The 16,591-nt window shown below is 36.7% G+C and overlaps 1 long non-coding RNA gene across 2 annotated transcripts in view; it reads right to left on the minus strand.

Annotated features, from left to right (window-relative positions):
- Positions 1–16,591, minus strand: part of LOC136839141 (uncharacterized) — an 86,825-nt gene that overhangs the window by 23,331 nt on the left and 46,903 nt on the right. For both annotated transcript variants that reach the window (XR_010853217.1, XR_010853216.1), the window contains exon 3: positions 10,200–10,292. This is a non-coding gene — a long non-coding RNA (uncharacterized lncRNA). The remainder of the gene's footprint in view (positions 1–10,199; positions 10,293–16,591) is intronic.

Consider the following 16,591-nt stretch of genomic DNA (forward strand, 5'->3'; position numbering starts at 1 on the left):
AATTCCTCCTTTAAAAAAGAAACGTGATTTTGAGAGTTTGATCTTGATGGGAATTCTTTGCAAAAACGCCAAGTTGTGAAGCAGGTTCTAAGGGATTTGAAGGAATGCGAAAAAGATATGTTCGTGTACCAAGCAGGGTTAGCAATTGTGCACGATGAAAACAAGTGAAATTGTGCAACATCTTTTTACGTTACCTCCCCATTTACGTTTTATTGTATTTTATATATCGTATTATGTTGATGTTGGATGTCAGTGAAAATGTTAATTACGTGATCCATTTTTACCAACAAAGCTTAGGTAAAGCTCAACAAGTATGAGGAAATATTCAACGATATTTTGAAACACAAAATAGATTAGTTGTTTGTATGATATAGATACAGGTATGAAAATATGGTTTAAAAAATATTTTCATATATGTATTTGCCCACCACGCACACGTATAGAATAGTATGTGAAAACTGATATGTTTACATCTGCTGAATAGATTCCAAATTACTCTTTATTTATATGGTATCATCCCCAAGTGCCATGGAATGTAATTATCAACTTCATCTTGGGATATGCTGAGGAAATATATTCCCAAATCACCAAACCTTTCATCATAGTGGTACATGTTACAGAAAAATGGAATGTAGCGCCTACGTATAGGAACCAAAATACAAAGCCTCTCTAATTTCAGGACTGAGGTCACTTCCTCAAGAACCAAATGCAATTCGAGATCAAAGGGAAATGATCAGTAAGACCCCCATAGACGGCCTGTGATACCTCTACGTCCTCTCACTTGCTGTTTATGTTACAAGAGGGGCTAAGAATAGAACCACAGACTCAAGCGTTACCATTTCTTAAAGGGAAAACCATTTCCTTTATATCATGCGGAATGCAACCCCGAGATAATGAGGAAGAGGCGTGAAAGGTCAATTCTCTCTCTCTCTCTCTCTCTCTCTCTCTCTCTCTCTCTCTCTCTCTCTCTCTCTTGTTGTCACTGATATTTCAAGTAACATAGTAGCATCTCAAGGGCCATTTCGTCATTTCAGCATGAATTATATCTCATATATCCAAGGGTCCTTTAAAGTGTTTACCTCTAAAGTTCTTTTTAATTGATGCAAGTATTCAAACTACAGTATTATTTTTACAGACAAATGAAAGACGTTCAGAGTGAATGCGAGAGTAAGAGAGAGGGAATGTTTCTCTCTTTTTCACCATCAACTTGAAATGCTATTCGCCTTTACGATCAGTAAAATGGGTCTCGCTGAGCCATCTTTGATTAAACTGACACTGGGAACAAGAAATAAACACTTTTCTTAATTACGTCAGTTGTTACATGTTTGGTTTATTTTTGCCAGAGAATGTTGCAGATGAATATCGATTTAACTATGCAGTCTCATTTAATTTCAAAGTTTATTTTAAGAGTTATATCATACTTTTTAAGGATTGACAGTGATGAAGTTAGTATTTTATGTATATATATATCATCGCCTTGTTCCTCCTCAGAGAAGATATTCTCCTTCGTATTTTGGCAAGACCATCCGGGTTTCGATCCCTCACAGTTGAATATGCGTTAGGTATATAATTCATTGCTTAGGTCATCATAGTTATAATGAGATTAGCGGAACGTGCCTAAAGCTCTCCGCCTCGTATGTAATTCGAGGCTCGGCCCTTTTGCCGGAGAGACGGTTGTAATAACCTCTAAGTAACGATTTCTCATTATATATATATATATATATATATATATATATATATATACTGTATATATATATATACTGTATATATATATTATACATATATATTGTAGAGAGAGAGAGAGAGAGAGAAGGAGAGAGAGAAGAGAGAGAGAGAGAGAGAAGTGGATGGAGGTGTTCGACGTGTGTTACTGAAGAAGCTAATGTTGTTACGGTTTCCAGCGTAAGGGATTCATCCACGACTCCGCATTTCAGCTATGAATGTGGCAGTGCCGTTGTGTCGTGTTTATTATGGAACCGCCTCCTATCAGCGAAACGTCCTGATGCTTAAAACCTACATTGGTTTTGGTACGATAAACTTTATCATAGGCTGACTGCAGCAGTGCCAATGTTTCCTGTCAGTGCTTTGTAAAAGAAATATTTGTGATGTAGAAGTAAGATTTCTAAAAGGTTCAAATCCTATGACTGAAGTCCGAGTGTCAGCCACTTTACGTTATTTAAGAAATTGATTGTTTATTAGTATATGTATACATAAATACCGAATATATAGATTTTTATTATTTCTCACTCTCTCTCTCAGCCTTTTTACGAATGTATGCTATCAGACAGGAGGGCCTCGACGAGGTAATCTTCACCTGACCTGGGTGAAATCATTCACAAGATATTTTCTCTTTCTCTATCTCTCTCTCCACACACACACACACACACACTCACATATATATATATGTGTGTGTGTTTGTGTACATGGATGGGTGGCGCCAGAAGGGTAGAGCCCTCCCAACAGTCAGGGATGGAGTCCAGTTTTCTTCCACTGAGCTGCAGGATCCACACACACATACACTCACACACACACACACACACACTATATATAGAGAGAGATATAATATATATATATATATATATATATATATATATATATATATATATATATATATATATGTGTGTGTGTGTGTGTGTGTGTGTGTGTGTGTGTTTATTATCTTAAAGCGGTTTCCCTTAGCAGAGGTGAATCCTGGGAAAGTCAAGACGTTTAGTATCTTCCCTAAATTTTCGATGTCGCCGTAATTAGATACTTTTGATCGGTGACAAGATATCATTGATAAGATATGTTAATTATGTGGTTCTTCCTTTTTTCATATATTTTTTTTACTAATAATGTCATTGAAGCATCAATCCGATGTGTATATGGCTAGTTGCAGAAGTGATGTATGAAATTTCTCTCGAGAATTACTGGCTTTTAGCGAAGAACGTCCCTCCATATAATGATAAAATTTGCTTATGTTTTATTGGAGGGAAAGCGTTTGAAGTGTAAGACTGAGACTATACACAGGACACTGGAATTTAGAGAGAATTGAAAGGGAAATTCAATCCTAGAACTATCTCTGTCAACATTAGAATAATAGCAGGATCTTCAAAACAGCCCAGTGTTAACGAAGCGCCTATATTGTCAGCGTCAGCATTGCTGTACATTTTCGTAGAGTCTGGCAGTTTGCTAAGAAATTCATGTTTGCCTTGATTAAAGTCTTCTAAAATGGTAATGCTGGTAATGTTTTATTAGTTAATTAACAATGCTAAAAAAAAGCAATCTTTCGTAATTATTATCTTCAAAATTATAGCATTTGTTATGAGTGATCTCTGAATCGACATTGATCTTTATCATTTAAACGTACTACAATTTTCCATCTGCCCTTTGGCAAAGAACTATGAGATAATTAGAAACCTACGAAAAGTGCAGATAGCCGAGAGGAAATGAGTCGAGCCCGAATGAAACAAATACTTGGCTTGTGTATTCAGGGAGACACCCAGACGACCATTCTCTGGCGTCTCTTGCACACCCACAGCCGTTCTGTCGCCCTGCTCACGGGAACAGTGAACGTGTGTATATATACACATGTGTATGTGTATATAATGTATATATTCAATATATTCGCTTGTAGGCATGTATGTATATGTGTGTATAGAGATATATATATATATATATATATATATATATATATATATATATATATATATATATATATATATATATATATATATATATATATATATATATATATATATATATATAAAAACAGAACAGTACATACTTTGACATACTCTTGCAATGTGCCGTATCGCATTTGTGTACCTTTTTGTTTGCATGAGCAACTTTTAAAAACTTTTGCTCTGCCGTACGCGTGGAATTACGTGTACGTACATAAACGTGGGCAGGCATACAATGTGTGCGCTCGGTTGCCTCCACAATAGGGATGAAGTGTCGTCACTTCTGCAGAGATGTGACGCATCCGTTTAAGAAGCAGGAGTTGCAAGTTTCCACCCTCACGTGCTGAGGGGAGAGAGAGAGAGAGAGAGAGAGAGAGAGACTAGATGAATGAAAGAAGAGAGCGCATAAAAACCTTAGGTTGTTGATATAAAAGTGAGCGCAGTCATAACGATAATAAAATAATTGGATAAAGAATGTCACTGGACGTGCCAAGAGGATGGGGTAGTCCTCGGAATGGGTGGGTTTTGGGAGTTAGGGATGGGGTTCTTAGGGTAAGGAGGGGAGTGAGGTTTAAGAATGAGCTTCGGGAACCATCGAATGTTCATGAAGTGACCCCACCTTCCTTTCTTGTCTTTTTTTTCTCTCTCTCTCTCTTTTATATTTCCTCTTGGTTCCTTTCTCGTTTGGGATTTTGCATGCAACTGCCACGGCTCTTATTAATTTCCTTTCATTATTTCTTTTCTTGACTCCAGACTTGTGTCTGGGATCCATGTGACGTCACATGCTCTTCTAACTTGTGATCGATTCATTTCAGATCTGACTTCGAGAGTTTTTTTTTTTTTTTACAAGGTTTGCGACTTGTGTTTTGGGTCATATGACGTCACGTGGCCTGCTGGTGTATTCATTTCAGATCTGACTTCCGGAGAGAGAGGGAAAGAGTCAGTGAGTTTGTTTAAGCTTCATGTCTTATAAAGTCTGTGCCTGTGGGTGTGTGAACAACAGTGTGATGGGGTCTTATTTGGAAAAGGCAATTGTTGTATTTGTTTTGTACTCGTACATAATTTGTTTTCATGGAAAGTGGAAATTACGTCCGAATTTTGTTTCTTTTAGAGAAAAGTAAGCTCACAAGTATTTGCGCTTTTTTTCATGAAAGGCACGTAGCTTACTACAGTACTTTCATCTGGCACTTTTCTGTAAAACAACTACGCTTTTTTGAGACCAGTATAAAACTTTGTCTCATATATGTACAAATGTTTCACAGGTTATTTTGTCGCTGTTTTTATACATTGTAAATAACCGAGTTTGCTAAGCATTACAAATTTTTAAAATCTCTTATTCCTGTTGTGATTTTCGTTATCTATATCACCAGGTCTTAGATTTCGTAGCTGCCTTATAGTTACTATTGTATTCGTTTTACCAAGTTGACACATTCACTCCAACTGGTCTAATCATCTAGGAATAAATTTCCGAATCAGATCGTCAGGTTGCGTCTTTTAAGAAATAAAATGTTCTTTTTCCATATACTGGTTGTATTTAATATAAAATTGTTAGTTGTATGCTATCCTCAGACTTTTTCGATCCTATTATTTTGTGAAAAGTTCTTTGTGAAGAAAAGTTGCCGACATAATGTTTTATTCGGTACTACATGGTATTAAGTTACTCTTTGTTACAGGAATGAAGTTCATATTTTCTGCTTCGGGATTTCTTGATGTAGATGCTTTAATTATGTACAATTCCTAGACATTATATTGGTGAAGTTAGGTTTTGTTGGGGAGTATCACGCATTGTTGAATAGTGGATGAAAATGTATCTATTAGCGGTCAGATGCTGTGATATCAACGGCTGTATTGACAGTTTTATTCTCTCTCTCTCTCTCTCTCTCTCTCTCTCTCTCTCTCTCTCTCTCTCTCTCTCCGGCATTTCTTGGTATGATACTGTAGCTTAGTAACCCGACAGCGTTTATGTTGTTTTTTTAATATATGGTGATGCCAATGTGATGCACTAAATGTACCATTAACACTCTCGTATGACGTCTGGGTGTAGATCCTTCATACGCAGTGTTTTGCTTATAGTACACTAGTGATTATGTTAAATCACCACACTGATAACATTTATGTTTTATGTCGCGGTAATATTAAAATATACAATAATAAGATTTTACAAGATTGCAAAAACCTGTGACGTCCGAATTGAGCATGAGATCGCAGAAATGATTTGCACCAATCGCCAAACTTAGTGTCGTCCGATTCGTACGCGGGTCCGCGACAATGTGGCACTTTGCACCAACTAGCGAACTATGCCAGCAGTTGCCCATCATATTAACGAAATATTTTACACCCTTACGTATTACGAACACCCTTTGCTATTTGTTTTCGATTTTCACGCGAAAAGTTTACAAAAATTTCTGTATCATGATGGAAGGAAAAATATTTTGCTAGTTAAACTGACATGAATTTTGTCAAGTTCTTTTAAAAATTTGAACTCCATGTTATATTATGTGTGACGAATTACTGATACCAAATGAGAGTCTCGGTCAACTATATTTGAGTTTACTTAAAATGTGTACTGTAGTACTGTAGTTTCCATTCGTTCATGCTATATTCTTTTGTTATAGTATATGACTCCTACGTGTCAGTGTTCATGATGACGTTTTCAAGGATCTGTTTTCACTTTCTGATGAAATTATACAGTTATGCTGACATTCAAGATTCCTCAGCTGTCATTGTGTGTTGCTGTAGCTTTTAAGAAAATTATTTGAGGTGTTTTGTTTCGGGGTTTTATGACAACGGAGAGGCTTTGATATTTTGTTGGTAGGTTTCAGGTATCATAGTAATTCGTCCTACAAAAAAATGACTGCTGTTATTTTGCATAAGCAGATGTTAGGGATGAACGAAACCACAAGACTATTACGATGGATAACGAAACTAATATAAAAGTTTTCGTATCCCCATCTCTCTAGAAATCCTAGATTTATTAGGAAAGAGGTGAATGGGGAGGGTCGGCTGTGTATGACATATTCTGGAGTTATTATTCGGTTGTTAACAGTCCCTTCAATTGATGTGGGAAATAAGCAACATGCCATTCACTGGGAACTGCAGCGCCATAAGCATTCCAATATGTTAAGTCTGAATGACACAGCAAAAACGAGCTGTGTCATATGATTTGTTCTCGTTTATTGTATGATTTTGTGTTGGGCAACTGTCATCCAGCAGTTCAATAAACTTGCACATTCTTTGAGTTTTTTTGAAGAGGAACTACATCCAAGGAGGCTAATACGTTAGAAAACACGCACTTTAAATCCATTAATATGATGCACTGATACAAAAGATGATAAATCAGGATTCTGTAATAACGGTAAAGTAAGTATTCCCGTTCATTGTGTATGCTCCAACACTCTGAAGTCGCAGCATATGTAGGGCAAAAGTAGGCCTAAAAAAAGTCGAGCATGCGGCTTTTTAGAGTGGGAGAAGGAGAAGGAGACGGAGAAAAGAGACGAGGAAGAGTGGAAGGAGGGGAATTAGGCGCAAAGCTCCTGCCCGAGAGGGGTCTAAAGTCCTACGAGTGTCCAAGGAAGAAGGAAAAGTAAGGGTTCAAGAGGAAAGGAGGACGGAACAATCCTGGATAAGGAAGGGTTAGAGAACTTCACAAGAGACAGACATTGGGGAGAGACAGAGTCGAAAAGACACGCGCACACGAACGTACACGCGCGCGCGCGCACACACGAATTGTCCAAATGCAGTTGAAGAGGTAAGAGGGGTTTGTTGGGGGGAGGGGGAGAGGGTTGAGAGAGAAAGAAACAAACGGACAGAAAATTAATTTGATATAGGGGAGATAGGGGACACGTGAACTCTAGTAGGGGGATTGTCGATAATGTGAAATACAAATAGGAAGAGGGAAGAGAAGACGCGAATGTCTTGGAGGCAGAGGGAGAGGCCTTCTTCAGTCTCGAAGTGTGGCTAAAGAAAGAGCTAATATTTGGCTTTCAATTGTGGAAAATTCATTCATCCTGGAACACGGGAAAATATCAAAAGACTAATTAATGTAAAAAATACTTTCACGGCTATTATTATGTGATGAGATTATGTCCCACTTAGGATTGTGCAAGAGAGAGAGAGAGAGAGAGAGAGAGAGAGAGAGAGAGAGAGAGAGAGCTAATGGCACCGGGGAAGCAAGAGGCGTGATTTGGGGTATAGTATTTTTAGGGAGGAGGGGAGGGGAGGGTCCCTGGAGGAGGGGGGTGAGAATGCGGCATGTATGGGGGCGTTGGCCTGGGATGGTGGAGTGCAGGAATGGAAGGGGAATGGGAAGGGAGGGGAGGACAAAGGAAGGGAAGCTGTCTCGTCCCTGATAACGTAACTGGCAGCAGCACATCGTCATCTCCAACACGTCCCCGCTACTACGACTACCATCATCACCAGACACTTTTGAATAATCTTCGCTCGAGGGTAGGAGCATCCTACTTACTGGAGGAAATATTCTTGGAAGAGAGAGAGAGAGAGAGAGAGAGAGAGAGAGAGAGAGAGAGAGAGAGAGAGCGAGACTTATATGGTCCAGTAGATGTTTAATAGTGCAGCTTTTAAATGGGCCATTCAGCATTTGAACGACGAATTTTTAAGTGATGATGTGACAAGCTTACTTTCATAGATATAGCACGTTCTTTTAATGTTTCTTTTTAGTAGCAGAGTCACTGAAGAGCAGGATCCTTCCTTCATTTGGTTTTCTCCAAAAAATGGACTTTGTCAGTTCCTTTAATTTCAGTGACCTTTTTGTTTTTCAGAATCACCGATGGTTACTCTCACATATTATTCAACTCTATTATTTGTCCTGCATTAATGACCACCGTTGTTGTTACGCCATTTTACAGAAGTCACAAGTCAGTCAAATTAGTATAATTTTGCTTTTTTTTTTATACTACACTTACATAATTTTCGACAAAATTTCGACATTTTTCCTTATACTAGAGTTCAGGAAAGCTCTAAAAATACACAGAGAAATGGTGACCACCATCTGAACACGCAAACGAGAACTTGGGAAAAAGGACAACTCCTAAAGTTAATATGAGAAATGTGCAGTTCAAAGCTATATAAAGTCGGCGTTATGCAAATTGCTGGGAATCGGAGTGAGAGAAAGAACGCTGCATGTGCTTAAATAGCTACATAGCTACATTCTTATGACTGGATGCCTCTCTGTTTATTGTTGTTTACGGACCACGATTTTATGTTTGTAGCCTAAAGTTTACTTTCAACTTCAGTGAACATTTTTTGTACATATTTCATGTAGCATTAAAACTAGCAAACATTTTGTATTGGTTTCTTTTCGTTTGGCTGTAAATTTAGAATAAAAGAAATGATACCCTTCCGAAATGTCGTAGAGATTCCGCAGATAAACATATGAAAATCCTTTCGTAGGCGCTTCAGATCAGTCACACTCTTAAGTTGAACTGATTGATAATTAGCTACTGGTGTTTAACACAAATTGTAATGTCAGTATATTTCTGGGAAAGGCTCGTCTCATTAAGTTATATACAATGGAGATACTATCCAGGTTCTAGTGAAAGAGTGTGACTGATGGACCGGGTGTGAATTAAAAATTGTCTTATTGTAGCGAGACAATAACAAAATACACGTGACCGAAGTCTTGGCTTTAAACAAGGTTTGCTCTACACAGAGACATTTGTAACTTGTAGATTTGGCGTGTATTCTTTATAACAAATGTGCTCTTGGCAAAATACTAGAGTAAGTATTTGAGAAAGCTCATATTTGCCGTAAGAATATGTCCATTTGTGAAGTAGTTGATAAATTAAGAATATTGACAAGTTAAGAATAAGGGAAAATAAAAAATGTTCGAGTGTGAGATTACATGTCTAAACCATTCCTTTCTGTTTGCCTTGCCACAACTTGGTTATTAAAAGAGCTGTTGAAAAGACATCATCAGTATCATGCAGTTAGGGAATGCAACAAATTTATAAATTAAATTCGTGATGTGGTTAATTTGAACACAGGTTTTGCGTTCGTAATATGGTGATATCTCAAACTGCATAGCAAGCTGTTGACTACATGTAAAGTGACGTTGTTATAGATTAATAAGAATAAGGCGTTCAGACTTTTCATTTGATTAAGTAAGTAAATAAAGTAATTTAATATGTATGAAGATAAAGTTCTTTTGCTCATGCCCAGTTTTCAAACTAAAATTTTCATTATAGTAAAATGTTTCCTTCATATACTGGAGGATTTAGTTATTGCCAAATCGATATCTGAGGATGTAATGTCCCAACTATGTTTTCCGGTTTTATTAATTGAAAAAATTCCATATCCTGATAGACCTTTTTTATATTAGAAACATTTAAGAAAGTTAAATAGATTTCCTTGTTGATGTGTAACAATAGCGTTTATTTTGAATAATGTGATCATTGCATCAAAGTTATGTCAATCGTGCAATCCAATCTTTGAGTAATGAATATGCCAAAGCTTTGAGAAGACAACTCAAAGCGTTACGAGGATAATTAAGGTTATTGTAACAAGGATATGACAACATACCTGTCTTGATTCCATTTATTTCGACTTCTGAGTAGTCCTTTAGAGCATCTGTTCGTACTGATGGCAGGAGAAAATACCAACATAAACTCCTTTCTGAAAATAGAAAGACAGTACGCGCTATAAACACGTTCTTGGAAGTGTCCATGTAATTTCTGTGCAGGCTGTGCACATGTACTTACAGACACAAAAGTTAATGGTATATTTTTTAAAAGAAAATTTTTAAGATCTTTTAATAACAGATTGGAGATGGCTGCAGCTTTGTTATACTTTGGACTCTGAAACCCGTAAAATTTGAAGTTTACTACGTCAGAGAGAGAGAGAGAGAGAGAGAGAGAGAGAGAGAGAGAGAGAGAGAGAGAGAGAGAGAGAGAGAGAGAGAGAGAGAGAGAGAGAGTTATTCCTAGCCAACTTGGGTCACCAGTAGTAGTTTCAAGTGAATTCCTTTTACTCGAACATTCCGACTGGTTAATGATTAATACCCATCAGTCACAATTCACCCAGGCCCTACAAATTCCAGTCTCTCAAAGGGGTGAGGATTTGCAATGAGGGATCTTCATATTTTGCCATCAAACGCATTTTCTATATCAACCTATTGGGTTTAGAACAACAAAATTAGCATGTTCCTACAGATTTTCTCAACGTGTATTTTCAAATCTTTGAAAAAAAGATAATTACCATCTGTAGGAAGATGGGGGACGATTGATCCATTTATTTAAAAACATGATTTATAATTTAGTCCGCCGTGAATGATTTGTGGAATCTTGATGTTAGTGCTCCATGGAACTTGCTTCTGTACATTTGTATAGAAAAATAAGACAGAAAGAAAGAGCCAAATCCATGAAAGAAAAGCCAAGGGAACGTTAGTCTTGTTAGACTAGAGAGAGAGAGAAAAAACTCATCTCGAAATTTAATTATGAAAAGCTAATGGGGTTATTCTTCAAGGGACATTTCTTTCGGCGAGGTAGTGAGATTAGATAAGGTGGACGGGAAAAAGATGTGCTGTATCATCACGATTTATCATTATTCCTATTTTTCTCATGTTAGTTTTATTTTCAAGCCCAGGATTTTCCATATCTCATGATCGGCCTTGAAATACTCATTTATTGTCAATCGTGAATTTTTAGGCGTAGGATGAAACCTCAAAACGTTTTACAAAGATTTCCCTTATTCCGAGAGGCGGAGGCGGCTGGGGGTGGGGTGGATGATTATTTTATATGGGAGGCCATTAAGAATTTTGAGATCAGTTTCAACGAATGTTTTGTACGTGGTTCATGTGCTTTTTCTAATTTTCTGAGCTTGGTATGCGAACTCGATCTTCCCAAAGATATAGAATAAGGATCACAGCTGCTCATAGCGCACAAAGCTCCTAAAGTAAGAAGAGCTAGAAATCAAAGATGGTTCTCGTAAGTAATTCTCAGAGGGTATGTAACTATGCTGATTGGTGTACAATACTGAGTATAATACAAATTGGAGATTACACATAAGCTTTGTGTCTGTGCTAAAAAATCTCAAGGTAGAATCGTTTCAAGAATAAAGAAGGAAGGATAACTGGCGCGTGGATATTGTATTTTGATATTTGAGTCGTCATTTCTATACCCTAGCATATTGCGCATTTTTTTTTCATTTATCATTATCATCGGCGTCAATTCCGAGTGAAGTAAAGGGACTCTGAAATTCCACCACTTTTGTTTTTCCTGTGCTCTGCTTTGCGTAGATCTCCATTCATCTCCAGTCTCCCTTCCTATAGTTCTCCTTAAGATAGGTTTGGTTCTTTCAACTCTTCTGGTGCACACTGGAACCCAGCTGACACTGCCACTTAATATTATCCCTGGGGTTGTGCGGAAGACACATCCAAGCCATCTTTCATACTTGTGTCATCTCAGTTTTATGGACGATTGATATTGATGAAGGATTTTGCTGGGTTGTAAATAGTCATCGGGTGAGATAGCAAAACAAGTCTCAGTATTGCTACTGAAGACTAAGGGTTAGCAAGAACATAGCAGAAAATAAACATCACTTTTAGTTACTTGGTTGTTTATTTCTTATTAACTCTCTTTAAATATAGTTTTGCCGGCAATTGATTCACTTGAGCTGATCAGTAACGTTAGCATTTAGAACGTTCATTGTATGTCATCGAGATAAAGAATTTCATCAGGCGTCTGAAAAAAAAGGGGCAAATTAGGTTGAAGAAATCATTTCCATTTTGTTATATTAAAAGTAATGAATTAAAAGTAGCAAATGTGGAGAATAAATGAAAGTAATAACAAGCCCACAACATAACTATGCGTCCACGATTTTCGAAAAAGATTGTGGATTTCCATTCGCAAAGGTAATTCCTCATATGAATCTATATAACATATATGGTTTAAATTTTTCTTTTCAAACATTTACCCCCCAAACAAAAATACTGAATTTTGAGGAGTTTTTACAACTAAACGGCCCAGACAATATATGAGGTTTGTTTTCGAATGAAATAACGGCAAAACCTTATCATAAATTTTATGGAGATTTGTCAGAGGGAAAAACCCCCAGCGAAAATTCGTTCGTGTAATTCTGAATTCATACAGAAATGCAATGTTATTTTCATTGTACTGTGCAAGTTATCGTTTGGTGATGATAAAAATAATAATTTATATGTTATTTTATTGCTGTCATTGTTTTTTGTTAAGTATACATAGGAAATGAGTTTAACTATTTTCTTACACATATTTTGTTTCCTAAAATAAGTGAACACAGTTTGTATTCCAGAAATAAGTGAACACCTATTAAAACTCGAGTTCATCTATCGTGGGTTAAAAGTTTTTCGGTTAGCAAAAGAAAGTAACTAGTTTTTCCTGTTATGAAGAATGTGAATGATCTGTTTTAGAATTAGCATTTGCACGGTCCGCTAACGCATGAATTTCTTTGATTTTTCAGCATTCTCAATTATTTTGACACAGTTAGAGGTTAGCAATTAGTTTTTTATTTTTTACAAAGTGTAACATGTATTATCAACATTATTTGTACAGTCGCTGTTGTACAGTGATTTACTTATATACTTATTCCAGCGAGGAATTATATAAAGCAGTGGAAAATACACTTTGAAAATAAATTGGGGTCCTTGGTACGAGATAAAATCTTTCCTAAGTTATTCAGTACACTTACATATAATTTCATGCTCGCTGCTCGCATTAGGTAGATGATGTTGGCGAATAAAGTATAGGTATAGATAACAGTGTTAAATTGCTGGATACTCTTAATTATTTGATATTTTTTAATAGGACGAAGTGACTTCTGACACTTCATTACCACTACGGAGGTGTTACGTGTAATCTGTCGGAAACAGATTACAAGAATCCTTCCAAGGCTTTAACGCTGAGAATTGTACCAGTCAGTTATTCCCTGTTAGATGTTTTGTAATTATCAGGTGAACTTCACCTTAATAGGCCTCATTCACAAAATACAATCTAGTTTCTTTTGTTTATATGTTGAGTGTCATGTTTATTCCTTCGTACTTAATTTCGTATCGAGGATATGGCCCAGTAACGTATGCCACTCTCGATATCAAATGCCCTTCTATTCAAAAAGAAAAATACACTAAAACCTCCTTACCTCTCTCGGTACACTAAAACCTCCTTACCTCTCTCGGCTGTCATTAAAATGAACCCAGGGACGTCGACAACTGACATTTGCTGTTTTACAGTTGCCTCAAATTCTTGAATGAGAGAGAGAGAGAGAGAGAGAGAGAGAGAGAGAGAGAGAGAGAGAGAGAGAGAGAGAGAGAGAGAGAGACCTGCTGGTCACAGGTTAAGCATTTTGAGTAGAAGCATCCATAGTAAGGCTTCACTATCTGGTAAGAATAATAGTAAGTATTGTACAACGTACTTAATTTAGTGTAAAAGGCTGTATTCATACTAAAATCTTTCATGGTTTTGAATATTACGAGAAGACACTGTTGACATTGCCTTAGTTTCATCCTTGGTTGATTCAACTAGACCTTAACCGGTCGCTGAAGTCTGTACATAAGTTCTGACATTGGAATTACGTGTAATGCGCCGGGTCTTAAATGACTTCCCTTGTTAGAATCGTAGAATGGACCAAAAAAATAACTTTTTTAGTTCCTAGGGAACAGTTCAAGGAACGTGTCTTAATTAGGTTTTGAGTAAGTAAACTTATTTTCGGAGGAATCTGTCTGTTTAGATGTGGATAATAATAAAGCGCGTTAAATCTCAACTTATTTAGTAGAATGTTGGGTAAATGAGCATCTATTTCCGCGTCAGGAATTTAGAGGAATTGATCAAACAAAATTTGAAGGACATGTAATTGTATGATCTGGAGACATTGTTAGCGAGCAAAAGTGTTTGCATTGGTCTGATCAGCTCTTTGTTTGTTAGGTCTTCATTGATAATTGTCACGAGATCTTTTACTGTGCAATTTTCTTAATTGTTCGTTACTTCTAGAGGTCTCTTACCGAAGTATAGGTGTACGAATTTGTCCCCTGTGAAGAATACCATGAGTGAACTGTACTGTTTAATTCATTTTGAAACTACATATTCATTTTGCAAATCATTTTGTTATACTCTGTAGAATCACTAAATAGGTCATATGTATAAGTAAGTGTCGTAAGACGCAGTGAATTTCACCTATTGGAATGAAAAGAATTATTCCTCAAAACTGTCCCCTCTGGAATACTAAACGAAACCTATATATGGATCATATGCCATATGCAGATAGTGCTGAAGTTCGATTAAAAGGACACATAGCCAAGCACCTATGAAACCAACCTATATTTTCTTTGGATGATGCGCAGATCATGTGAAGATGGTACTCTTCAAATGACTAGTTGAGAATCATTATATCAGCCATAACCGTACAGCTTAAATTGTACGATACTGACATTATCCTCCAAGAATGCAAAGCAGTCGAACTTCAGAAAGAAGTAAGAAATGAATACTTGTGATCCCATCCATTTTGATTCACTGGCTTCATAAAATAAGGATTACTCACGGGAGTGAGTTAGCAGTTGCCTAGTTGGAGATGGAGCAGGCTTTTGATGCTCGATCATTTTAGCATACACACACACACACACACACACACACACATATATATATATATATATATATATATATATATATATATATATATATATATATATATATATATGTGTGTGTGTGTGTGTGTGTGTGTGTTGGATGTATGTATGTCTATATATATATATATATATATATATATATATATATATATATATATATATATATATATATATATATATATATATATAATGTGTGTGTATCTGTAGCCTTTAATATATTTCAAAACCCTCGATGATATTAAGCGTTGCAGAACTTCTCGAACAAATTCAGCAGTATTTTCATACCTGATTTTGTTGACGTAGCTAACAAGGTAATTACAGTCAAGTTTGCTCACTTTGTCATGTTTGATATTTCACCCAAGTTTTTTTTTCGATTATTGCTGTATGTGTCATCCACTAACTTCTTTTTTCTTTGGGAAATATTTTGTTTAACCTTGTTATTGCGGAAGAGAGCAAGCTGATATTTTCTGTTAAAGTGCCTGTTTAGGGTTAAATCTTTTGCGACATATGTATGGTAATGTTAGTGATCCCCTTACCGGACATTCATGTAAGTTTGTCACTCATTTCAAAGTCAAAAAAGGATTCTGATATTCAAGGTTTTGACAGCATCCACATTCTAGAACTGACCCATCTCAATGCCGTGCTGTTTTCTAGGCAATGTTTAAGTGTAGTCTTGTGCATTGGTGAAGATTGAACCCTGAAGCATCCTTACTGACGATCAAGGTGTTACGTCATGCTGACAGATTCTAGGGCTTACTTTTTCATAATATTCATTACTGAGTTCTTGTAATCGGGTAAGTTACGAAAGACTGATAATCGATACAGGAAACTTAGTAGATATTAGTTGGATTTTTTAGGTTACACTTCAAGAACGTAGTCCACATGTACTGTCCTCTCTCTCTCTCTCTCTCTCTCTCTCTCTCTCTCTCTCTCTCTCTCTCTCTCTCTAGTCTGACAAAAAGTAAACAGTATGCGAACGGTACACTGAAATATCCAGCGGCAGTGTTGATCACACTAAAGATGGCCCTGCCGGCCGCATTAGAATCATCCACAGGCGTTTTTTATTTTGTTTCATCGGAGTAACAGTGCTACTTTCAGCTCATTAGAAGACACTAGAATGCTAAGTTAGCTGTTTTGATGGGTAACCTTAAGTAGCAAAATTTTAAGTTCATGAAGGTGTTCTGGATTCTGTGCTGGTTTAGGTTTGCAGTGATTCCTCACTGATTTGAAGGTAACAGAAATTTAGGACAAATAGGGACACCACATAGGCTTGACAGTCTAATTATTTTCTATTTGTGGAGAACAGTTGAGGTTGACACAG

Source organism: Macrobrachium rosenbergii, chromosome 1 (assembly GCF_040412425.1).
Source record: "Macrobrachium rosenbergii isolate ZJJX-2024 chromosome 1, ASM4041242v1, whole genome shotgun sequence".
NCBI classification, from domain to species: Eukaryota; Metazoa; Arthropoda; class Malacostraca; order Decapoda; family Palaemonidae; genus Macrobrachium; species Macrobrachium rosenbergii.